Raw genomic sequence first — 26,058 nt, forward strand, 5'->3', positions numbered from 1 at the left:
TTTGGTGCAATGTATTTTATCTCATCACATTCAAGCGGTCCTTCCATTCACCTAAGAGACACTTCTTTTCCCATGACAAGGATCCAGACAGCACTTTAGATTGCTCTGATTTGTGCCCTGTTCTATTGTTGACACTTTCATCCCCACCCCTATCCCCACCTTTTCTGCATTCTGCAGGCCAAGGTGACTTCCCTCTGTTTTAGTTATATAAAGTAATTGACATAGTGCTAAAGCACTGCATCAGCCTAGCAGGATACACATGTCGTACATGTTATACCAACAGACACCTCCAATATATTAGAATTATATTGCATCATTTATGGAAATGTTTTTTTAAAAAAATTAGAGAAGATGAAAATAGAGGGGTGGGTTTCTCTGTTGTCCCTTTTAATGCCACAACCCACTGAATACATCACAGGTTTGTCACCTCAGAGAACACTGCCTACAGTGTGAATTAACCAACCACATGGGCTACGAAACAGGTTAATCAAGAGTGCTCCCGGTTACACCAAATAAACTGCAGCCTAGCACTGTGCCAGAAAGCTTCTGGCTACTGGATAGCTCAGTGGTTGAGGTAGCTGGCTGCAGACCCAGAGGTTGGGAGTCTGATTTCCTACTCTGCCTCCCTTGACAAGGTCTGCACTTGATGATCCATAGCGTCCCTTCCAGCTTTGCAGTTCTAAGATTACTATTACTATTACTACTACTATTACTATTAGGTAAAGGTTCCCCTTGACATTTAGTCCAAATGTCATGTCCGACTCTAGAGCGCGGTGCTCATCCCTGTCTCAAAGCCGTAGAGCCAGCGTTTGTCCAAAGACAGTTTCCATGGTCACGTGGCCAGCACAGCTAGACATGGAACGCCATTACCTTCTAACCGTGGTGGTACCTATTTATCTGCTCGCATTTGCATGCTTTTGAACTGCTAGGTTGGCAGGAGCTGGGACAAGCGATGGGAGCTCACTCCATCGCGTGGATTTGATTTTACAACTGCTGGTCTTCTGACCTTGTAGCACAGAGGCTTCTGCAGTTTAACCCACAGCGTCACCACGTCCCTAACTGGCTATTACTGTTACTATTGGTAACTTTATAAATTAGTGACCTCCAAAAGGTCATCAACAACTCTGTGCAGCTCTTGTATTTCCTGGCTTTTTATGGCAGAAGTTTAATAACAAATAATACACCAACATTTACTATGGAAGAAGTCACTGAAAGGCATAGTGTGCAGTTCCATAGTGTACAGTTCATTATATGCTGTCATGTCAGAATCAATGTATAGTGATCCTAATAGGGTTTCCAAGGTGAGGTATTTAAGGAATGGTTTTTTCCAGTTTCACACTCTCACTGAGTTTCCATGGCAGAGCCAAGGGAATTGAGCCCAGGTCTCCTGAGCCCTAGTCACAATACCATATATTGTACACTTGGAAAGAAGACTCACCGAATTCAATAAGATTTCCTTCTGAGTTGACTCACAAGGTGGCTAAGGATGAATGGAGGTGCCATCCAACATCTGGAGGGCTGCATTTTTTTTCCACCCTGCTATAAAAGCAAGCTTTCTAATATCAAAGTTCAATGTTATTTCTACTATTCTTCTGGAATAATTCTTACTGACCTACAGAAGTGAAAAATGGACCTAGTGAATCTGATAGATCTAACCTCCCCCCTACATCAATGATGCTTAAGTTTTTCTGGCCTATTTCCATAAACTTGGGGCTTTATTCCGTGACTTCACCTGTTTTCTGATCCAGGTGACAGGCTAATGTCACCGTACTAAACTATGCAAAGCTGAAACTGTTGAGTTGCATCATTTTCTGTGAGGTCAAAAATGAACACAAAGAGCTGAAGTGCTTACTTGAAGAAATTACCATTCTTTGTACTGTGTTGTTTTCATCCTCCCTAAGGCTACATGTTTCCTGTCAGAACCGGCTTTGTAATGCCACAGAAACATTCTCTATACCCATCATGGTTAGTATTATTATTTTACATTTCCGAAAGCAAGTCTGGGTGTTTCAGGGTAATAGAATCTGTTGAGAGAACAGTTATGGGATTAGTTCAACCCTTCCCAAATCCTAGTAATTGGATTCTAGGAGATTTCAAAGGTTGTGAAGGAGGGGAAAAGCAACAATATCCATCCAACAATATATATACACGTGCCCCAAAGCAGCAACTGAAACAAGCCTTTTTGAGAAATACAACACAGAAGATTACCAGAAAGAGCACAAAAACAGATACCCCCATGAAATGTGTATAAAAGCTACATAACTAAGAGATTTGCCTAATCCGACACCTGGAACTCACCCATTCAATAGCAGTGTATAGAGTGGGGTTTTTTTTTTAACCAATCCCTCCTTGATGTTCATAGACTGTCCTTTGGATTGTCAAGCAAGTGTGTGGTGGATCAGGACTAAACTAGATGCAGGAAAACATTTTCTATAAGGCAGAGTTACAGGAAACAATTTGATATAAAATTCATTTAAAAAATTTGGGTGATGTGTAAGGCTGAAACCCAATGCTAAGGGCAAGCAAAGGGTGGCCTGCAGGTGACATGGAGTCCTCACAAGCTATTTTTGCAGCTTCTGAAGAACCCCCACTCCCAAATTTGGTGTACCCAATATCTGGCTAAGCCAGATACTCCAAATATTCGATATCTGGCCGAGCACCTCCTTCCAGTTAAGTCTGTCTGTCCTATAAGATTGTCCCAGGCAGGGCGGCTGAGAGTTCTGACCCTGAGAGAGGCCTGGAAAACAGCCACTAGAAATTGGGGCTTCTTGGCGGTAGCACCACAACTGTGGAACTCTCTTCCACCTGAAGTCTGCCTAGCCCCTTCACTGGGCACATTCAAGGAGCTACTAAAAACCTGGCTATTTAGACAGGCTTTCCATGAACAAACTATACTCTGATACAATAGTGCCCAATCATATAACTTCAATCATACTGCCACGCTCCATGTTTTCATATTTTTCTGCGCTTTTAATTGTATTTATTACACTGTAATTTTATCCTCACTGCAGTTTATGATTTTGGTTTTCAACCCTATGTATTGATGTTGTGATTTGCTACTTTGTTGGTTTATGTTAGTTGTTGTAAACCACCCAGAGTGGCCTTGGTTGCCAGATGGGTGGTAAATAAATAAATAAATAAATAAATAAATAAATAAATAAATAAATAAATAAATAAATAAATAAATAAATAAATAAATAGGGCTCTTACCTGGGAGTAAAAAGTTGAAGAGGGATAGCCACTGTCACTTTGTCACGGTAAAAATAACTAAGGAAATGTCTTGTATTACCTAAATACTAACAAATTTATATCATCATAAGATTTAATGGGCTGCTTGCCGTCTACTTCCTCAGATGCATGAAGTGCTACCATCTAAAGTACAAGTCTACATACAAATGATTACACATCACAACACACTCTGTTATAGGGATTCTAAACAGTGGGGATCAGAGGGAACTGAATTGCAGAAATCAAGAACAGTGGTAATTGCAATCCACATCTTCCCTTGAGGAAGTGGACTGTATCTGCAACTTCACAAAGGTTATGCAATGACAGGTTGAAATCTTGTTGCACAACTTTATGCTGTGTAAGGCTAATGGCATCATCAGTTGCAAGTTCCAAGTAGAGATGGGCATCAACCTCTGTTTAGAGGTTTGTGCCAGTTTGTAAGTGTGGCACCACAAGTGTTGTACGTTAACTTCCCCTGCTTTCCTGACCAAGGACCCACTCACCAGCTGGAGTGCACTCCTCTCCTCCTCTCCAGCTGGTCGGCCAGTCCATAGCAGGAGCAGGGTTTGGCCTGCCCTGCCTCCTTGTCTGAGTGGGTGCTCCTGCCGGGGACTGGCTGAACAGCTGAAGAGGAGGAGAGGCGCGCATGCTGGCTGGAGAGTGGGAGAATCCATCCAGGGAGGTGGGGGAAGGGAACATGTGGCACCTATGGTGCCACACTTACAAACTGGAAAGAACTTCCGAACCAAGGTTTGTGCCCATCTCAGGTTTTGAGGCTGTCTTGCGTGCCATTCATCATGGGGAAGCCATTGGGAGCTATGGGAGGGAGCCTTTAACTTCCAAATGTCCCTATGACCAGTATGATTTTATTAGCAGTGGAGAGGCTCCCCATCATATGGCTCCCCATAGCTAACCAACAATGAAAGGGCTCTTATGGGAACCTCTCACTGGAGCTTTGTGGCGAGGAAGAGGGGAAATCTTTAATTTCTGAAATTCTAGCACGACAGATGATACCATCAGCCTTAACGCAGTGAAAAGTTGAGCAACAGGGTTTCAGCCAAAAAATTGTTAATCCCCAATCAATCCCCATAGTAATCAATCCCCATAGTGAATGGAATGATTGCTAAGAACTAAAGACCAAAATAAACCACAGGAAAACCACAGGAAAAAAAACAGCACAGTAGTTTAAACCCACATTACAAAACCATTCCAAAATATCAGTCTACATCCCAATCGCAAAGAAGGGCAGTGCCAAAGAATGCTCCAACTGCCGTACAATTGCACTCATTTCACAGGCTAGCAAAGTTATGCCCAAAATCCTCCAAGGCAGGCTTCAGCAGTATGTGGACTGAGAACTCCCAGAAGTACAAGCTGGATTCCGAAGAGGCAGAGGAACTAGAGACCAAATTGCAAACATGCGCTGGATTATGGAGAGAGCCAGAGAGTTCCAGAAAAACATCTACTTCTGCTTCCTTGACTATGCAAAATCCTTTGACTGTGTGGACCACAGCAAACTATGGCAAGTCCTTAAAGAAATGGGAGTGCCTCACCACCTTTTCTATCTCCTGAGAAATCCATACATGGGACAGGAACGAACAGTTAGAAATGGATATGGAACAACTGATTGGTTCAAAATTGGGAAAGGCTGTAGACATGGTCTAGAGGGGCGGGGTATAAATTTAATGAATGAATGAATGAATGAATGAATGAATGAATGAATGAATGAATAAATAAATAAATAAATAAATAAATAAATAAATAAATAAATAAATTGTCCCCCTGCATATTCAACTTATATGCAGAATACATCATACGGAAGGCTGGACTGGAGGAATCCCAAGAGGGAATTAAGATTGCCAGAAGAAATATCAACAACCTCCGATATGCAGATGATACCACTCTGATGGCAGAAAGTGAGGAGGAATTAAAGAAACTTGTAACGAGGGTGGAAGAGGAGAGTGCAAAAAAAAGTCTGAAACTCAACATCAAAAAAACTAAGATAATGGCCACTGGTCCCATCACCTCCTGGGAAATAGAAGGGGAAGATATGCAGTGACAGATTTTACTTTCTTGGGCTCTATGATCACTGCAGATGAAGACAGCATCCACGAAATTAAAAGAGGCCTGCTTCTTGGGAGGAAAGCGATGACTACCTTGACAGCATCTTAAAAAGCAGAGACATCACCTTGCCAACAAAAGTCCGAATCATCAAAGCTATGGTTTTTCCTGTAGTGATGTATGGAAGTGAGAGCTGGACCATAAAGAAGGCTGACTGTTGAAGAACCGATGCTTTTGAATTGTGGTGCTGGAGGAGACTCTTGAGAGTCCCCTGAACTGCAAGGAGAACAAACCTATCCATTTTGAAGGAACTCAACCCTGAGTGCTTACTGGTAGGACAGATCCTGAAGCTGAGGCTCCAATACTTTGGCCATCTTGTGAGAAGAGAAGACTCCCTGGAAAAGACCCTGATGTTGGGAAAGAGTGTAGGCAGGAGGCAAAGGGGACGACAGAGGACGAGATGGTTGGACAGTGCCATCTAAGTGACCAGCATGAATTTGTCACAACTCCGGGAGGCAGTGGAAGACAGGAGGGCCTGGCGTGCTCTGGTCCATGGGGTCACAAAGAGTCAGACACAACTTAACAACTAAACAACAACAACGAAAGGTAACAAATATGTCTGCAAGGGCAATGTCCATATTTTGTTGAACTGTCCCTCTGAGTAGGACCTGTAAACTGCTATAAAGATTTGACAGACGCAGAGAGTACAAACCTCTGGATCTTTCAGATCCCCTTCCTGTCTGTCTGCTGATGGAATAGCAGCCAGCAGGGGAGTGAATTTCCCTCCCCTCCCAAATGAGCTCAGAAGACTTGTGATAGGCCTCCAGAGCAGATGGGTGGTGTATAGAAGCTGGGGCTTCTGGGGAGCTCAGTCTGAAACACCTGGAAGCCCCAGGCCACTCACTGGCATAAAGTTTACATTATCCAAGAGGTCATTATGGATAACTTGTTGGGCTATGGGAATTCTGTCCCTCTTCCACACTCAGGAAAATTTGCTGTGGTAGCTAGCTCAAGAGAGAAAATTGATTTGCTATCTTCATGGATGTAAGTTCTGCAGAAAGAGAAGTGTTCTTCAAGCATTTATTGATGAACAGAAGGTGGATAGTAACCCATATGCAGTATTATTCCAGTTTCAAATGCACTTTTTCTAAACAGTTATTATGTTCACAGAGTGAACGTTTTAATAAGCAAGCCCAGGGTGTTATCAGCTGAACTGAGACTTTCATTAGCTGAAAGCTGACAAGGCAGTTTCATGATATTTGTGATGAAATGAGTGCCAGCATAGAGTTTGCGAGGTATGGATTTAGCTGCCTCATGTGTAGGGGTGGAGGGGGAGAGAGGATAAGTAAAATGCTGAACTTTGGAGTGGAACTTCTCAAATGTGCTTATTTTAACCCATTGTTCCAAATTTTGTCTACCTTGCATGTAAAATAGGATGTTCCAAATAATAAAAGTGAAATCAGGTCAGCTAAGCTCCTTGAAGTCCTATTGCATTTCAAAGCAAAAAAGTGCTCAATTGTCCCATTGCTAGAGATGGGCATGAACAGGAAAAACAGTCGTTGGCGATGGTTCATGATTTGTGGCTACCCACGAACCATGGTAAGTACACCAGCTCCATTAGTATGGATCTATTGTCTGCTCTTGGTTGGCATAGAGGATAGAAGGGCTGCATGAAGAGGAATTGTTACACAGTCAAATGTAAAGGAGAATACATAGTAGAGGGGGGGGAGAGAAATTCATGCCCAGGACACTATTTGCACAGCAGGGCGGACAATAATCAAATTAAAGTCTGTCCTAAATAAGGACTTTCATACGTCACAATTATGCCTCAAGGTTTAAAAACAACAACAGCAACAAATCTGACACCCACCCTCCAAAGCAAATGGGCTCGTGGTTCATTTTTAAGGATTGTGCCATTGACAGATGGGCGTATGCACACCAGTAAGAGTCCCAGCTTGTGTGCAAGGAGCCGGGCCTGCCGCTTCTCAGGATGGCTTCAGCAGAGGTGGCAGAAACAGCTTCAAGACAAGGTAAGGGGGCAATGGGGGCAGAGAAAGAGGTGGGTTTCCTGTTTTGACAAAGCAAAGCAAAGAGCCAAGGGGAAAAAAAGTTTAGCATTTTGTTTTGACAAAAATAGGATCCCCAAACTGACCCGTGAACCGAAACACGAACCAGCTCAGTTCATTTTTCCCCTGGTTAGGGATGTGCCCATCCCTAACTGTTACAATCAACGGAAGATAAAAATACTGAACTGTGCCTGGATTGTGCCCTAAAAGGCGTACTGATTTTATCTGCAAGCATGTGGGTGCTGATTGTTTTCATTTATTTTGGTGTCAAATTTTTTGCTGTTGTTGTTTTTAAACCTTGAGGCATAATTGTGACATATGAAAGTCCTTATTTAGGACAGACTTTAATTTGATTATTGTTCGCCCTGCTGTGTAAATGGTCTCCTGGGCAGGATTTCTCCCCCCTCTACTATGTATTCTCCTTTACATTTGACTGTGTAACAATTCCTCTTCATGCAGCCCTTCTATCCTCTAAGCCAACCAAGAGCAGACAATAGATACATACTAATGGAGCTGGTGTACTTACCATCTGTAAGAGCAGCTGCTCTCCTGCATCTGTACAATATGTTGGAGCTGAGAGCTCCACTAATCTGCATAATAAGCAGAAGGCTTATCCCACTCTAGCTAATAATCACAAAGCAATCGATGCTTTCCATTCCCTCACTGTGGAACACAACAAAGTTTCAGCATGTTTTAGTAGACTCTCTCCAGACATCCAGAGGTCAAGCAAAGCGGCAGATTGTTAATTTTGCCTGCAGCTAAAAATCATCCCCTCTATAATAAGAGCGGCTGGACGAAAAAAAAAATCAAGAGCTTCTATATGTTCTTCAGTTATGGTCTTAGAAGTGCACATGTGCGCCCACACATAGATCAGGAAATAGATGTTAACATTCAATGTGGTCTTCTTTTGCTCTTCAACTTAGGACAGACACAAATGGAACCCTAGAAGTCATTTTGTGTAACAACTGGTATGTTTTAAGCCATAATGGTGTGTGTGTGTGTGTGTGTAGTGTTTTTAAGTGTGGCCGGTAGCCATATTAAATTCCGGGTATGGTTTACATACCTGGCCAGTAAATAAATAAATAAATAAATAAATAAATAAATAAATAAATAAATAAATAAATAAATAAATAATAATAATAATAATAATAATAATAATAATAATAATAATAATAATAATAATAATAATAATAATAATAATAATAATAATAATAATAATAATAATAATAATAATAATAATAATGTAACACCTTTGTTTATTTGGCCTTAACATGCCATTCTATAACTTTCCAAGCTTTTTTTTGTGTGTGCGTATTCAGGAGAGTTTTTTTCCAGCCCATGTAGGACCGTGGAGTCAAAAATAAAAAATCTGTCTGATCCACACAAGATAAAAATCAATGCATTTGAGGCAGGTGGCTTCAGCGTTAGTGGGGGAGTGAGTTTTAATCTGAGCTTTCCCAGAGCTATTCAAAGCATTGAGCCGTATCCCCCAAGGTGTTCAATATCTTGGGTAGTTACTGGAAAGTGCAGGAGATTCGCAGCCACACTGACACTGGAGCCATCCGCCTCCACTGGCCACCTCCACCTGACCCCTTCTCATTCTGCCTTGCCTTTGTTTGGAACCGCCAGTTTGTACAGCTGATGTGTTTGTCCTCAAACAGATAAATTGGAGCAACACATACAATACATAGAGCTAAAGGCAGATCCAGGGAGCTCGCACCCAGAGCTCATGACCAGGAGAGCAAAAAGGGGGTTTGCTGCAGGGGTTTGCCAGGGGGAGGCCCCTAACAAAGTTTTTTTTTGGGGGGGGTTTCCTTTAGATATAAGTACAACTACATTTAAACTAACAAAACAAGAGGGACAGGTATCATAAACAAACAGTTGAAAATAAAAAAGCTAGAAGGGATTATGGAAGGTGGAAACAATTCAGTTGTGGTTACCTGCAGAGTTTGTGCTATGTTTGTCTTTGCTCCTCAGTATAAAAGGCTGTATACATGTAACAAGTGTAAACTGGTGGCACTGTTAGAAGAGAGAGTCAGAGACCTTGAGCAGTGAGTAGCCACACTCAAGGCTCTAAGGGAAGACGAAGCCTACATTGATAGAACCCCTGAGCAGCAGCAGCAGCTGTCAGAGGGGGCACTGCTGATGGAAGAAAACCAAAACAGTGCAATGGAGGAAAAGGCTGTAGAGGCTACAAACATAGTGGGGGAACCACCATGGAAAAGAATCACAGTTAGAAGCAAAAGAAAGAGAAGAGACGCTTTCCTGGTGGAACTACAAAACCGCTTTCAGTTACCTGAAGAAGAGTCTGTTGGACAGGATGCAGAGGAGACCCCACAAGAGGGCTGAAGCGCAGCAGAATACAGTCACTGAACCCACACCCTACAAAAAGAAGAAGAGGAGAGTAGTTGTAGCAGGGGACTTCCTACTATGTGAAATTGAGACTGAAATATGCCGTGAGGATCCATGGACTTGCCAGGTATGCTATCTCCCTGGAGGACGGATAAGGGATATGGTGGAAGGATTGCCATCATTCATAAACTCTGCGGATGCATATCCCTTTCTTCTTGTCCACATGGGAACAAACGACACAGGCAAGAGGAGGTATTGAGAAATCACATCTGACTTTAAAGCTGTTGGAATGAAACTCAAGGACTTTGGGGCCTGGATAATTTTTTCATTCATCTTATCAGTGCTCGGAAAAGGAACTGAAAGAGAAAGGAAGATCCTCTGGGTGAATGACTGGCTATGAAGGTGGTGTCGACGAGAGGGATTTGGTTTTTGGGACCACGGGCTAAGCTTCCTGGAAGAAGGACTGCTAGCAAGAGATGGCTTGCATCTAACAAGATCTGGGAACAATGTGTTTGCCCACAGCATGAAGAACTTCATCAGGAGGGCTTTAAACTGAATTGGAAGGGGGAGGGAGACACAAGCGCATAGTTAAGGGGAGATGAAGCCTTACACACAATAAGAGGAATCAACCAAACTGGTCAAAAGGGCAACAATGACAACATTAATAATAATAATCACAATAGTAATCTTAACAACAGCCATGCATAGGCATCCTTCCGTCTCGAGAGACTATGGTAACATGCTCTGAATCGAGGAGTGTCCTCTCCAGAGCATGAAGGTAATATGGAGGTAAGGTAAGGTAATATGGAGGATAGGCTGTTACCCAAGCAGCAGATCCCCCCTCTCCACATTGCTGAAATGGTCCAATGGAAAGGCAAGAGCCAATACAACTGGTTCCAGCAATGTAACAACAACAACAACAATAATAATATTCATAAAATGTACAAAGACAAACAGGCCACAAATCACACAACCTCCAGTGTCTGTACATAAATGCCAGGAGTATGGAAAACAAACAAGAAGAACTGGAAATTTTAATTCAGGAGAGTAAGTATGACTTGATAGGAATAACTGAAACTTGGTGGGATGACTCCTATGACTGGAATACAGCAATTGATGGATATAAACTGATAAAAAGAACAGAGAGAATAAAAAGGGAGGTGGAGTTGCAGTATATGTCAAAAAATACACATTCCTGCACAGAAATACAGGAGGAGGAGGGTGGCTGTCCCATCAAGAGCATCTGGATCAATCTAGTTGGAGCAAAAAACAAAAGGAACTTGGTAGTTGGAGTCTACTACCGACCGCCCAATCAAAGAGAGGAAGCGGATGAAACTTTTGAAAAACAAATTGTGGGGTTTTCAAAGAGACATGATGTACAATGGTGCCTCGCTTTACAATTGCCCCATTTAACGACAAAACCGCATTACGATGAACTTTTTGTGATCGCTTTTGCGATTGCAAAACAATGTTTCCTATGGGGGAATTTTGCTTTGCGATGATCGGTTCCCTGCTTTGGGAACCGATTCTTCGCAAAATGACGATTTTCCAACAGCTGATCGGCGGTTTCAAAATGGCCACCAGGTAAACAAAACCCCCCTCCTGTTTTCTGGGACGGATTCCTCACTGCAAAGGCAACGAAAATGGCCGCCCTATGGAGGATCTTTGCTGGACAGTGAGTTTACAGCCCTTTGGAATGCATTAAACAGGTTTTAATGCGTTTCAATGGGTTTTTTCTTTTCGCATTACAACGTTTTCGTTCTACAGCGATTTCGCTGGAATGAATTAACGTCGTAATGCGAGGCACCACTGTAGTAGTGATGGGACAGTTCAATTATCCAGATATATGTTGGGAGGCAAATTCTGCCAAGTACAGCCCTTCCAAGAAATTCCTGGCTTGTGTGGCTGATAATTTTCTCCTACACAAAGTGGAGAAAGAAACTAGAGGGTTTGCTGTCCTTGACTTGATTCTGATCAACAGAGATGACTTGATGGGGGAAGTGGCAGTAGGGGGAACTGTAGGCAAGAGTGATCATGTCCTTCTAGAATTCTTGATTTCAAAGGAAACGAAAGCAGAATGTAGCCACACACGTCTGCTGGATTTTTAAAAAGCCAATTTCAATAATCTCAGAACAAGGATAAGTAAGGTCCCCTGGCAGGAGATCCTCACAAAAAAAGGAGTCCAAGAAGGGTGGGAGCTTCTTAAAAAAATTCTAAAGGCACAACTACAGACAACTCCAACAAGAAAAAAAAAGTGGGAAAGGTGGCCAATGTGGCTTCACAAAAAGCTCAGAGAGTACCTAAAAACCAAAAAAGACATGCACATGAAGTGGAAAGAAGGCCAGGACACAAAGGATAAGTACAGACAAGAAGCAAGTAAATGCAGGGATGGCATTAGGAGGGCAAAAGCTGAGAATGAGCTGAGGTTAGCTAGAGAAAATAAAAGCAATAAAAATCATTTTTCAGGTATGGGAGAAGCAAAAGACAAATAAAAAACAAAGTTGCACAGCTTCACGATGGAGATGGAAAAATGATAAGAGAGGACAAAGAAAAGGCAGAAGTGGTCAATTCCTATTTTAGTTCAGTCTTTTCCCATAAAACAGACTATGAACTTCCAAACAAACTGCAAGGCTGGATGAACTGCATCCAAGAGTACTTAGGGAACTGGCTGAAGAACTCTCAGAACTGCTACCCATTACTGTATTTTCTTGAAATCATGGGAAACGGGTGAGGTGCCAGAGGATTGGAGGAGGGCTATTGTTGTCCCTAACTTCAAAAAGGTCAAAAAAGAGGAACCTGGGAACTAGAGGCTAGTCAGTCTGACATCAATCCCAGGCAAAATTCTGGAACAGATCATAAAGTGGTCATTGTGCAAGCACCTAGAAAACAATGCAGTAATAACTAGAAGCCAACACAGATTTGTCAAGAACAAATCCTGCCACACTAATTTGATCTTGTTTTTTGATCAGATAACTTCCCTGATAGACAGAGGGAATGCTGTAGACATAGTATATCTTGACTTCAGCAAAGCTTTTGACAAAATGCCCCATGATATCCCGATTAGCAACCTAACTAGGTGTGGGCTGGACAGATCAAGTGTCAGGTTGATACACAATTGGCTTCAGAATCATACTCAGAGTGTGATGATAAATGGCTCCTTCTTCAACTGGGAGGAGGTAACAAGTGGGGTACCCCAGGGTTCAGTCCTGGGCCCGGTGCTCTTCAATTCTTTTATTAATGACTTGGATGAGGGAGCGCAGGGAATGCTTGTCAAATTTGCAGATTACACCAAATTGGCAGGGATAGCTAATACCCTAGAAGACTGAAAAAAAATTCAAAATGACCTTGATAGGATGGAGGACTGGACCAAAAGCAACAGAATTTCAACAGGGATAAGTGCAAAGTACTACACCTTGGAAAAAGAAACCGATTGCACAGTTACAAGATGGGGGATACCTGGCTCAGCAAAACTACGAACGAGAAGGATCTTGGAATTGTTGTAGATCACAAGCTAAATATGAGCCAACAGTGTGATGTGGCCACAAAAAAGGCAAATGCTGTTTTAGGCTGCATTAATAGAAGTATAGTTTCCAAATCCCATTAGGTGCTATTCCCCCTCTATTCAGCACTGGTTAAGCCTCACCTTGAGTATTGTGTCCAGTTCTGGACACCACACTTCAAGAAGGATGCTAACAAACTGGAACAAGTTCAGAGGATGATGATAAGGATAATCAGGAATCTGGAAACCAAGCCTTATGAGGAAAGGCTGAAAGAATTGGGCAGGTTTAGTCTTGAGAAAAGAAGATTGAGGGGGTGATATGATAGCACCTTTCAAATATTTGAAAGGCTGTTATACAAAGGAGGGGCAGGATCTGTTCTCGATCATCCCAGACTGCAGGAAACGCAACAATGGGCTCAAGTTAAAGGAAGCCAGATTTCAGTTCAATATCAGGAAAAATTTCCTAACTGTTAAAGCAGTACGACAGTAGAACCAGTTATTTGGGAATTGTTGAGTGCTCCAACACTGGAGGCATTCAAGAAAAACTTGGATTATCACCTGATAGATATGCTCTGATTGTATTCCTGCATTGAGCAAGGGGCTGGACTTGATGGCCTTGTAGATCCCTTCCGATTTCACTTTTCTATGATTCTGTGATCTATGAATGGGGTTATCATGCTCCTGTATAGTTAAGATGCATAATTAAGTATGTTTCGTGTTTCTTTTAAAATCTCACTGTAATGGCTTTGTAAACAGAACTGTATCTTTTATTGTAACAGAATAAGAACATAGGAAGCCCAGAAAGAAAGGAGTGGCATTTATTTTCAGTTCACTAAAACTATGCATGGAATGCTAGATTGGAGAGATGGATCCTTGCTCTATCACTAATTTTTGGAATTCGACAGCCAGAGACCAGACATTTGTGAAGCATGAGTAGTTGCATTTGGTTACAATGACAATATTATTAGTACCCCACTGGACTATCCCAATTTATGGGAAACACTTCTTCAGCGATGACTTGAAACTTATAACTTAAGGAAAGCTTCATTCTATGTTATAAGTTGCACACCCTTTATTCCAGTTAAGTGATGGGAAAGATATGAAGCTCAACAGTCTCAACAGAAGTATTATTTCTTCACTTCTTTTGATTCTTTGTTAGAGGAAATATAGCTCAGCTTGAGAATGTGCACATTTGCAAGGCTTAAAGAAGATTTCAGAGATCAAGTGCACACAAAACAATCAGCATATTTAGAAACATAAATCCTTACTTGTCCTGTCCTTACACACAAGGATGAGGAATCACAACATTTTCCTCCGTGTCATTGAGGATTCCTTGACCCTCTCCACAGAACTCTCATATTGGGGAGCACCGTGTTTCCCATCTAAAGCACTAAATGGGTTGGCTGCATCTTTTTCAGCTATCAACGTGTTACCCTGTACTCGGGTATGCTTTACTTCTTACAGAGAAGCCAACAGACATTTTATGGAAAATCATAAGAGATCTTGAGGTGGGCTGAAGAGCACTTTGTCCTCCCTCTCAAGTAGAGGTGTGAAATCAGCAAATCATTGATGATTGGTAATTTGCTGCCATGACATTCACAATGTGCCTCGTGCACACTCAAATTGGCAGTAGGGTTCTGGCTAATAAATTTAGATATAAGACTATTTTTTACTTAACATTTTATAAGTCACACTGTAAAATAAATAATTTAGAAATGATACAGATGGCCCTATAGCTTTAAGAATCCAGCTCTATTAAAGCAGTGGTTCTTTATCATTATCTTAAACCAGTCACCCTATAAACATCACCCCCATCTAACTTATTATAAAGTTGTGAGAATTTAGTTGACTTAGTTCTTCCTGACTTTCCTTATAACTGGAGACAGGAAAGAACGTATCTCCAAGTATCATCCTCATTCTTCATTATAGGAAATGCATTTTCTGTTAAAATGAACACTGATGAAGTCCCTTTTCTAAACATAAATGGTATAACTATTAAATTACATTGGGATTTTAATTGTTAGAAGAAACCACATCCGAGTCCTGTAAAATGGAGAATCAACCCTCTCCATATGAATTTGTACTTCAGTGATCACTGATGAATGTTGCTGGTTTTGAAGGGGGAAATAGAAATAAAGCAGAACAAAGTGCAGGAGACCCTAAGCTTTCAGGACCTGCTTGATGTTAAAAGCCACCACCACCAACTTATAGTATTCTGATATTAGCTAAGGCTCCTCCGCCCAGCCAGCTTCCAAAATTCACTTTTATGAGGACTATGACTGCATTTACATCACAACAGCAAGAGAGCAGGGGTTCAGATGAAGACCGCAGAAGTTGCAAGGGAGAGTCCAGCAGGCAAGCAGGAAAACAGAGGTTTCATGAATAAGGCAAAAAAGATTCTCCCCAAACCCAACCCAGATTTTAACACTGAACTTTATGTGAAAGTAGGGGTCACCTTATTGCAGCTCACTTTACAATTCTTGTCAGGGAATAATTAGGTTGTTAGTGTGGTGAACTGCCATGTCTCTTGGCTCATGTCATAAACATAATCAGATAATTTGAAACATTTTTCATAATGCAAGGGTCTTGTCTATTACCAACGAGTGAAGGTTTTATTGTTCCACATAGCATATTAACTGCAGAGAGATAACAAATAATGGCTAAACAAATAACTAAACAGGCTTTGCCAAACTATCTGGAACAATAACCAGGTTTTATACCACACGTGGCAGAATTAGGTGGCTATAATAAAAGGGCTGAAATCCCATTGTAATATTTACACCTGTGGAAGTTCATGGGGAGTGATATGCCTAGACAGTTTGTCTCCCTGATTTTGCAACTAAGCATAGCTGTGCAACAGGATTTTGACCCATGCAGTGGAATTCTGAAAAAGTATATCTGTTGTTCTCCAAGCTACAGGTGACGTGGGACATACTGTTTTTGAATGTTCCCCTACCTGCAAAAGGAACACAGCACTGCAGAAAAATTCCCCCCTCCCTAACTGACATGCTAATAATCTCTTTGCAGGGAGTATATGCTGTTACAGAGACAGCATTTTTTTTTTAAAAAAGCTGTATTCTGAAGTGGTAGAATCCACTCTGCTCTGCTCCTCCTGGTGCTATCAGAGCAGGATTGTGTGGGCCAATATCCAGAACTTCACCCGGCCAAACAAGCAATGCAGCTTATATCTCTGTGTCAAGTCTTCTGTTTTGATAATACAGTACAAAACTTTCAAGAGGACCTCTCGTTTGAGGAAATCAACCACATGTGTTGAAGATGACACGGAGTTCCGTTTAACTCGAGCCTCACCGAGACGTACTGTTAGCTCATGCGTCCTTTGTTCATAGGTCTCTGTTCATAAATATTTTTCAGTCAACTTGCCGTGTTGTTTAATGACTAAAAGGAAATGCTACAGAGAGGAGGGCCTCTCATATTAGCAGAGCTGAGCTAGTACATGTTTCCACATAAAGAGGCAGGGCCTAGGCCCAGACCATGATCTCCGTAGTTCAAAATTACTTGTCTGCACTACTGACAAGACTGCAGACCAGACGTCTGATGCACCTCAGTTGACAGGATGTGGTTAAATGAAATGAAATAGATAAATTTTTTTTAAAAAGGTGTATGACTCTATCCATGCCCTTCATGGGGACAGGTGTGTCAAAGTTATCTGCCTATTTGTCTTCAAAAAAGGGCCAGAACAAGAGGGGTGATACAAGCAAGAGTTCATTGGTGACAATATTTCAGAGAGTGAAAGCCAGTTCTCCTCCAATCCATCATAAGAGCATGGCAATAGGGATGCCTGGCACCCGTTTATGTTTAAAGGAATTGCTATGCTATGCTACGCTATATAGCTGGCTGGATCGCTCAGTAATTAGAGGTTGGGAGTTCGATTCCCCACAGTGCCTCTGGGAAAAGAGCCAGCCTGTGTGGCCTTGGGAGCAAGCTGCACAGTCCCAGGATGCTCCCCCAAGAAGAAGGGAATAGGAAACCACTTCTTTGTATTTTGTGTGTATAAAAACTTTGAAAGTGTCACCATAAGTCAGAATGAATTTGATAGCACACAATTATTACTATCATATGCCACTCTGGTTCTCTAGGAAGGGAAACAGGATGACCAGCACGAAAGAAGAAACATGTTGATTTTTTTGTTAGTTGGCTTTAGACTCAGTGTGCCTATCTGTACACATTCACAGCTGGCAGGAGGACTCCTGTACAGTCATAATTACACAACGAGCAGGACTGAGATAAAGCATTCCATGAAATTGTTCTAATATCAGCTCAACTGGTCTTTGGCCATTTTGGATTGGACTGTCAGCTCTGCCCTGTAAAACAGGCCCCTCTCCCTCTGGTCCATGGAGACGTTATAGTGCCGCCTTTCTTAGCCTGGTTCCTGCCATCACTCCACCAATCATTGAAGAAATGTCTGTAACTGGGCTGGTGAACCTGAGTTCCAAGATACCAATATCATCCCACCACCCTACCAACATCCATTGAGACACGGGCCTTTCCGAGCAACTCCATTTTAGATGATGGTTGTCGTGTTATCTTTTCTGAGTTCAGATTTCTTCTGCCTTGATCCCAAAACACATTGAAAGTAATCCTAAGAAACCCAGGGCTGCTTAACAGCGCCGCAAACTTTCTATCTTTGTAGATACAAAGCAAACAGGATAAACCCTAGGCCAGTAAGATGCTTGTAAGCATCTCTTGAGATATTAGATTTTTTTAAAAAAATGAATTGTTTGATATTCTGATGACAGCAGTCAGATCCTTGCATGACAGCAGAATTCATTCAAAGTAGTGACATAGTATTGGCACAACTAATAAAAACATAATGAAAACATTCCTCTTTGGTACGTGAGGGTACCGCTCATTGGCAGGAATCGGGATTCCGTTGTTCTTTATATATTTTAAAATAATCTAAGCTTCATTTGAGTATCTTACATGCAGAGGGCACATGACCAAGACACGGCTGAGTTTAATACACTAGCTAATTGCTTAAATATTTTCTCTGCTTATTACACCAGGATTTAGGTTGGCCCTGCTGCTTTTCATTTCTGTGTAGGACTTTTCTATACGACTTGCTGACAGCTTTAGGAGTCTTATCTGTCTTCTGGCAGATACCGACCATTATCAGCCTGGTAGTACTGCAACCATTTGGCAAGGGGAGCAAGGGATCCGGCAGGGCCCTCGCATGCAACAGAGGCCTAGTAGAGCTGTTCCAAGGGTAAAAGTAGGAGCATGATGAGTACACACAAAATTTCTTCTCAGCAGTTTTCCAAGTTCTGCCATGCCAAGACTTCCCACTGAGATTTCTCAACTTCTTGTGAGATTTGTTGCTCTCTCCATCGTTTTGTGCTGGAAATGATTAGATTCTTCACTGCTTAATCCTGAAGAGTTTTTAAAAATGCCATTCCTGCATGGTATCACATTCCTTCTACCTTTTCCAAGTGAATCCTGTGTAGGAAAGATACCAATTTATTCATTTATTTAATTTGAATAGAAACGGTAACAACCCAGTGCAGCTTGACAGTACTTTCGGGGGCGGAGGAGATGGGCAAACAAACGAACACAAACCTTCTGAGAAATCCTGAAAGGCTTTCTGCAAAAGTTTTTACAGGGAAAAAAATTATGCAGAAAAATCTCACTATGAGAAAGGATGGATTTTTTCCCCTGTGGGTTCCTTCCGAGAGTGATGGGCAGTGAGATTCACATCCCTAGAGGAGAAGATACTTAAAGTCACATCCCTAGAGGAGAAGATACTTAAAGTAGTTCCTTTGCTGGACTCTTCCAAGGCTCCCTTCCTATTCACAAAGGGAAAATATTTCCTATCTAAATATATAAGAATGCAAGGTTTGAATTCTGGGGAAACTCTAATTGCTGGTAATCCCAATGGACAAAATCCTATTCAGAAAAGACATACAGTAAGTGTGAAAGCAATGGCAGAACAGCTTTTCTCCATAGGGAGGCTCCCTTCTGCATAAACCGGTAACCTGTGCTGGAACCGGAATACAGTACAAAAGGGGATTTGGTCATTGTAGGGGGAACACTTACACAAATCCCCTTCTGTTCCTTGTTCCCTCAGTGGGAGATTCTTGCAAATGAGTTTTATAGCCGTCATGTTTTGCCACCCCCTCTCTTCTTTTCTATTAACTTTCTTCTTTAGTATGGTGCAAACTGAAGCAGGCTGAACAAGGGGATAAACTGAATTGGACAGAGGGAGCTTACATCCAAGTAAACACACACAGGGTTGTATTCTCAGTCTCTAGGGAATACTTATAGCCTGGAATCCTCTTGCATAGCTACTCAAATGGCAGACCTTTTGGAAACAAAATGCCCTAAGAAATCGCTGTAGACCTTTTCAGTTGCCCGTTGAATCACACACTTCAGTATGCAACTGATCATGTCTGTGATGATTCCTTAACTTCAGGCCGTTTGCCTCCAAAAGTTATGCTGTGTTGTCCTACACCAGCCTAGCTAGTCAAGAGGGGTTGGGCCATGGTTGTGCACATTTGGAAACAGGAAGCCTTTTAAAAACCCATCAGTTTCTGCTCTTGCAATGGGAAGGGTGTCTCTAAATTTTACCAATTCCTCCTTCTACTAGCGGTCCCCATGAGAAATCCCACATCGTTCTGGAACAGAAAGGGCCATTTTTCTTGAGTTGAGGGCACTGCGCTGCGAAGCGGAAGCAGGAAAGCCCCACTGGAGGACTGCATTTTCATGTGGAGCCTCTGGATTCCATCCGATACAGCTTCCTTTCCGAGTCCTTCATAAACCAACCTTAGTAAATGTGACTGAGCATATTTCCTTTCCATATGTTCCATGATTAGTCCACTGTGGAATAAATAAATTTGTAGATCAATTTATTAAGAAATGCATCTTCCAAATGCTAGGTCAGAATTGGAACCTAAGTGGTTTATTTATATTTATTTATTTTCCGTAAGGGCCACAGGTCCTTCTCAATGTGACTTGTGCAAAATAATAGTAAGATAACCACATCAATCAATCAATAGGCATCCTTCAGTCTCGAGAGACTATGGTAACATGCTCTGAATCGAGGAGTGTCCTCTCCAGAGCATGAAGCCCGGATAAGGTAATATGGAGGATAGGCTGTTACCCAAGCAGCAGATCCCCCCTCTCCACATTGCTGAAATGGTCCAATGGAAGGGCAAGAGCCAATACAACTGGTTCCAGCAATGTTGCAGGAGTTGGCAGAACGACACATGCTGCCTTCGGGACTCCAGCTCCGGATATTGCCTCGAGGTTAACTCCTGAAACCTTTTCCATGAGTGGATATAGCCACAAGGCAGTGGAGGTTTGAAATCGGAGTTTTCCTTCTCCTAGATGGGCTGCCTCCCATGGCTGACGAGCCCCACCTACCCGGGATAACCACATGTGCCCAACAGCATAAAAGACAAGATCAACGTAAAGCAGAAAAATACCTAACAAGCAGTAAAAATAACCAATAGTTTTCAAATCATCAGTTAAAAAAAACCTGTACGTGTAAAAGCAAAGATAAGCAACTGGGACGTTATTCCAATGTGACATTTATTGTAGTGTTGAAATCTCTCTTGCATCTCTTGCGACTCCTGTTCCAAAGAATTTCCTGTTGTGGCTGCCGAGTGGAGGGGGTCTTATCCCTTCTACTTGCATTTGTGAAAGCTCCCCTTATGACAACATCAGATATTTATTGGACAGCCCTATTGATTTAAAATCCATGTAAAAGTTTGGGGTTTGATCTGTCAGTTGAGAATTAAACTACAAATCCTACTTCAGGTGCAAAGAAACTGGTGGTTTACTAAGCTCTGGGAGTCTGATGTTATGGCAGGTGAAAGAAGGGAGGATGAAGGGAGAAGAAGAAGCATGCAGGGACAACATTCATTCTTGAGCTAACAAACCAAACATTAGATTGAGGGTCAAACTATACATTACAGTGATTGCCAGGAAAAGGAATTTCTTAAGGGGTGAAGCAAGTCTGATTGATACACCACAAATTTTTCACATGTTCCCTAGCTTGAAAATTTGCTTGTTTTTTTTATTTTTTATTTTTTGATCTGAAGGCAACATGTTCTTTGTTCTCAGGTGTGATGGGTCAGACAGAAAGGTCCACTGGAGCCATGCCAATGGAATAGTAATGAGATTTCACTTTCTAATGACATATCTGTAATGTACAGGTTGACCCTGACATTCTTATGCCGGAACCAGGCCTGGATCTTAGAAAAACTTAGGTCCTTTTGTTTGTCTAGTAAATGCTGAACAATATATGCAGTCACAGTTACTAAAAAGTGGTAAATAATTTTCTCACCCTTGTAGTGCTCATAAGGATAGAGTGAAGGTTCCCATCTCTGGGTGATTCTGAATGCAGTTATCAAGGGTGGTAATTACTCAAAATTAATCAAACCTTGAAGGGTGCAACATATGGCTCATAGGGCAGGGATAATTGAGATCAAAGCATACAATTCGGCATAGCTCCTCCACCCTATTCCCCTCTCCTTTTAATGTGGTCCTGAATGCAAAATTGTTTGTTTATCAATGTACAGGAGACAAGCTGGACCATGGTTATTTCTGTCTATTTGTATACATGTCCTACCAGTAATACATTGGGCCTGGGGGCTAAGTGGTTAAATTGTTGTCTATTCCAGAAGGCTTAATAATAACTTCAGAAAATTACTCCTGGTGTCGCTGGGCTGTCTTTTGTGTGAGACTCTAGCCAACAGAGCAGAATTGTTAGAACCCTTTTAGCTTACATTGTCCATGCACGGTAGAAACGTGCATTATGCTTGGCATATACAGCTTGCTGTTAAGGGTATCTTCAAACTGGGAAAGTTTGCCTTTCCCCATGACAGAAGCCTGTTGGCACCACACGGTGGAAACACATAAGGAAACAAGGAGTGTCCACAATCTTACTCACTGTCCATTGCACACTTGGTTGCACACCAAGGGTGTGTGTGTGTGTGTTAATGGCAGAAGGCTAGCAAAAGGCGATTATCCTTAAGGATCTTTTCTTTCGTGGCAGGATTTGGGCGCCAATGTGCTTGCTATCAGGCATTCCACAAAGGAGAGCAGACCTTGCCAGACAACTCAAAGAGGCTGGGAGCTCTTTAAAAGAGCACAGGACATCCCAGCTGCTCCATGCATGTCACAAGAGCGGTTCTGCTCTTTCTGTGGTGGCAGAATCAAGGGTATTTCCCATTGGAGCTGGTATTTCCTTTCTCAATGTCCGTTAGACAATGGCTTCCCCGCTTGTCCACTCGCCTTTTTGTCGAGTGACAAATGGGCAGCAGATGGTGAAAATGGCCTAGCGTAGATTTTCAGGATATATTTTTTAAACAAACCCTAAGCAATTCCTCTACCACACCTTCCTCCTGACTGGTTTTTGCTGGTGCACCTGGTGGCACTGATGTTGCTTAATGAGACTGACATTGCCTGAAACCAGGAAATAATTTAGATTGAACCTCTTTGGACTTCTCTAAAGGGACACAGGAGTGAAGCTTAATCTTGTTACTGTGTGTAATGGCATATTTAGTCTCAGGGCATCACCTCATCCCATAAACTCGAAAGACATTCTAAGAACAGGAGCAATTTGCTCATATTTCTTCCACTGAACTCTTGCCTGTTGGCTGACACATTGAGGCGGACTGAAATCACTGCAGTTATTGTTTATTTAGATCTTCAGTCGACCATTTTGTGAAGCTGATAAGAAAAGAGAGGATAAACAGGGCTATCCTCCTTTTCACACTGAGTTCTAGACTATGTGATTACGCCCATTTTACAGTTGAGGCCAGCAAGGCTGAAAGAGAAGACTTCCCCAAAGGCTAGACTGGGATTGGATTCTAAGCAGGACTTGTTGTGAGCATTCTAGTGCAGATCCTTCCCCTGTTTTAACACTTGCAGAAAGGAAGGCAAAGCAAGGAGTCCCCTTGGGCTGTAGATGCCCAGCTGCAGGGAGGAGCTGGAGGACAAAGCTGAGAGCAGCCAATCTAACCTGCTGGGAGAAACGTCAGCTTGTGCATCACCTCAGATAGCAAAATGCCTTAGGTCATCCTGGCCAATGTGATTGGGGTGTCAGCTCCCATGAGCTCCAGCTACATTGGAAGTGGGGAGAGATATGCTAAAATAGAATATATTTTGGGGTATTGCCTACAGAAGAAAATTGAATTGTTGACTGCAGTGCCACAGTGCTTCACCAACTCGTAATATCTTAACTGAAATTTGTTTTTTTAAAAAATCTGTGTCTGATGCTCACTGATTTCTGTGCATATGAAAGTGAAGACTTTTTAAAGTCCAGCATTCTACTCAAGAGTTAGAAAAAATTACATCTTGACTACAGCCCACAGAATGTCTGACGTCATGATGGAACAGAGGTTTTACATGATGGTGTTTGTGCCTTCCATCTGCTATTCTTGCCCTTCTGTATGGAGTAAGAAGGTATAGTAAGATGGAGCTGCCTGCAAAGCAAAGATAGGAACAACTGGATTCCATTCTGCCTACAATCTATTCGAATGGGACCACCTCTACCAGGGATGGACAAAGGGAAGCTGAATGGACCTCCTATGTCTCCTAGATCAAAAAAATATTGTTTTGGACAAAATGACTTCCTGCATCTGGATGCCTCCAAGGAGATGGTTTTTTGCTCCCCTTGACAATTTTTGTCCAGTTGTGTTCGACTCTAGGGGGCGGTGCTCATCCCTGTTTCCAAGCCATAGAGCCAGCATTTGTCTGAAGACAATCTTCCATGGTCACATGGCCAGTGTGACTTAGACATGAAATGCTGTTACCTTCCCACCGAGGTGGTACCTGTTTATCTACTTGCATTTGCATGTTTTCGAACCACTAGATTGTCAGGAGCTGGGACAAGTGACGGGCGCTCACTCCGTCGCGTGGATTCGATCTTACGACTGCTTGGTCTTCTGACCCTGCAGCACAGGCTTCTGCGGTTTAGCCCGCAGTGCCACCATGTCCCTTTTAGGAAGGAGGGGGTCCCCCAAACCTCCCCCAAATGAAAACCAAAGGTGGCCAACCTGGTGCTTTTGGTTTGGTTTGGCCTCCCCTCAATTTTTTATAAACCATTATGGCCATTTCCAGATTTTGTGCAGCCCATGGTGGGTGCCAGGGTTGCATGAGTGTCCCACCTGTAAGGTATCCCATTGACTGGGTTCCCATCAAGTACTCTGTGAAGGAAATAAGTGGTCCTCATAGAGGACAGGGGTCCCACCATTTTCTGAATGGTCCTTGCCTACCAAATTTATTTATTTTTTGTTAACTCAAAATTTGCCCGAGAGTTGATGAAGCGTAATGGGAGCATACCATCAAATAAGCCAGTTGTAGTAAAGGTCTTTCGTTTTGACCCCTCTATCCTCTTTTGGAAATATGATTAAACCTTTCACTTGTTGTGTAGTTGTTTCTGAAAACACAAGGAGACACCTTTTAGACAGATGACTATGAGAGAACCATGGATCTAGCAACATTTTCCCAGAGTGAAACGTGAGACAGGGATCCTGCAGCCAATAAGCATCCACTGTTAAGGCAGGACGTTCCATCAGTTTCTGTTGTCAGCCCTCAGGTGTAGCTTCAGAAGTCGCAGGAGACGCTTTCGGCCTCCACGGTCCAGTTGGTACAGATGACTGCACTCCTGAGGGCTGCTGGGCAGACATCTCAATCTTCTGTGCCAGACACTTATTCTCCCTGTTAGTAGGTGGCGTAGCATCAGCCCATAGGCAGGCATGAGAAAAAGGCTCAGCATCTCTTAGTGCCCCTGGGGTGCCTCCGTGTTGCTGTGCCAAGGAGAAGAGAGGAGAATGAGGTGAAGGGTGCTGTTTGGGACCAGGAGGAGAGCAACACGTCCATCTCGAGCACCGGAGATCGGGGCAAAAGGGCTGCAATGAGCTCGCCTGTGCGCTGCATTCCCCACACCTCTGGAACAATCGGTGTGAAGTGAGCAAAGTTTCCTAGCTGTGGATGCACAAAAACACATGCGCATAGTGGCAGTTCTGTGGTTCCTGCGCAACACGAAGGACACAAGAAGTGAGTGTGGAAATCTCATGGTTCACCATTTCCTCTTGCATCTGCTTGTGTGAGCAACAAAGCACACACTATCAAGACTGGGATGTACTGCATATATAATGGAGGTATTTGCTGGGGCCCATTGGGGAGTGTCGTGAAATAGTGGCTCGTTGGACGGTTGCTCAAAGCAACTCTGTGGTCAGACTATTAGTGAGCAGTCACTCTCAGGTGGTTGGGAATGGCACTGGGCCTGCATCCAGTTGAGGGCTTTTTGAGCAGGATCAACATCAACAGATAGCCCAGCTCAGATCTAAACAGAAATATCTGAAGGCTGGCTGTTCTGGTTTGGGCTCTAGGTGCTTCAAAAGTGAGGGAGAAAATGGAAAGGAAGCCTCATTTATTCCCGTGGTGGCAAGCAGAGAGGTCTGCATTCAAAGACCAAAGTAAATAAAACCTTTTTTTCAACCTCTCCCAATCGGCAGTGGCTGGGTGATGGTTTGGCAAAGGACTCAAGTGCATGACCCCTTCAATTCCCTGTACAGTCCCCAGTGGCTGCGCAACAGGGTGAGCTTCCTTCCGTTTGCCATCATGTACTTTGATGAGACAACATATGTGAAGCACTTTGGACTCTCTGGACAACATATATCAAAATGCTTCTTAGTACGTTGTTATTAGAAAACAAAGAGAGAGAGGGAGGGAGGGAGGGAGGAAAAGAGGGAGAAAATATATAGCAGTAGACTGAGGACTTGGCTAGACTATTAAATTGGAGCTGGCTGGAGTGGGCTAAATAGGCTCACTTAAGGTGGCACAGAGGTGTGGTATGCAATCCTTGCATCCACATGGCATACGTACCTC

The sequence above is a fragment of the Pogona vitticeps genome, chromosome 1, assembly GCF_051106095.1.
Source record: "Pogona vitticeps strain Pit_001003342236 chromosome 1, PviZW2.1, whole genome shotgun sequence".
In the NCBI taxonomy this organism is placed as follows: domain Eukaryota; kingdom Metazoa; phylum Chordata; class Lepidosauria; order Squamata; family Agamidae; genus Pogona; species Pogona vitticeps.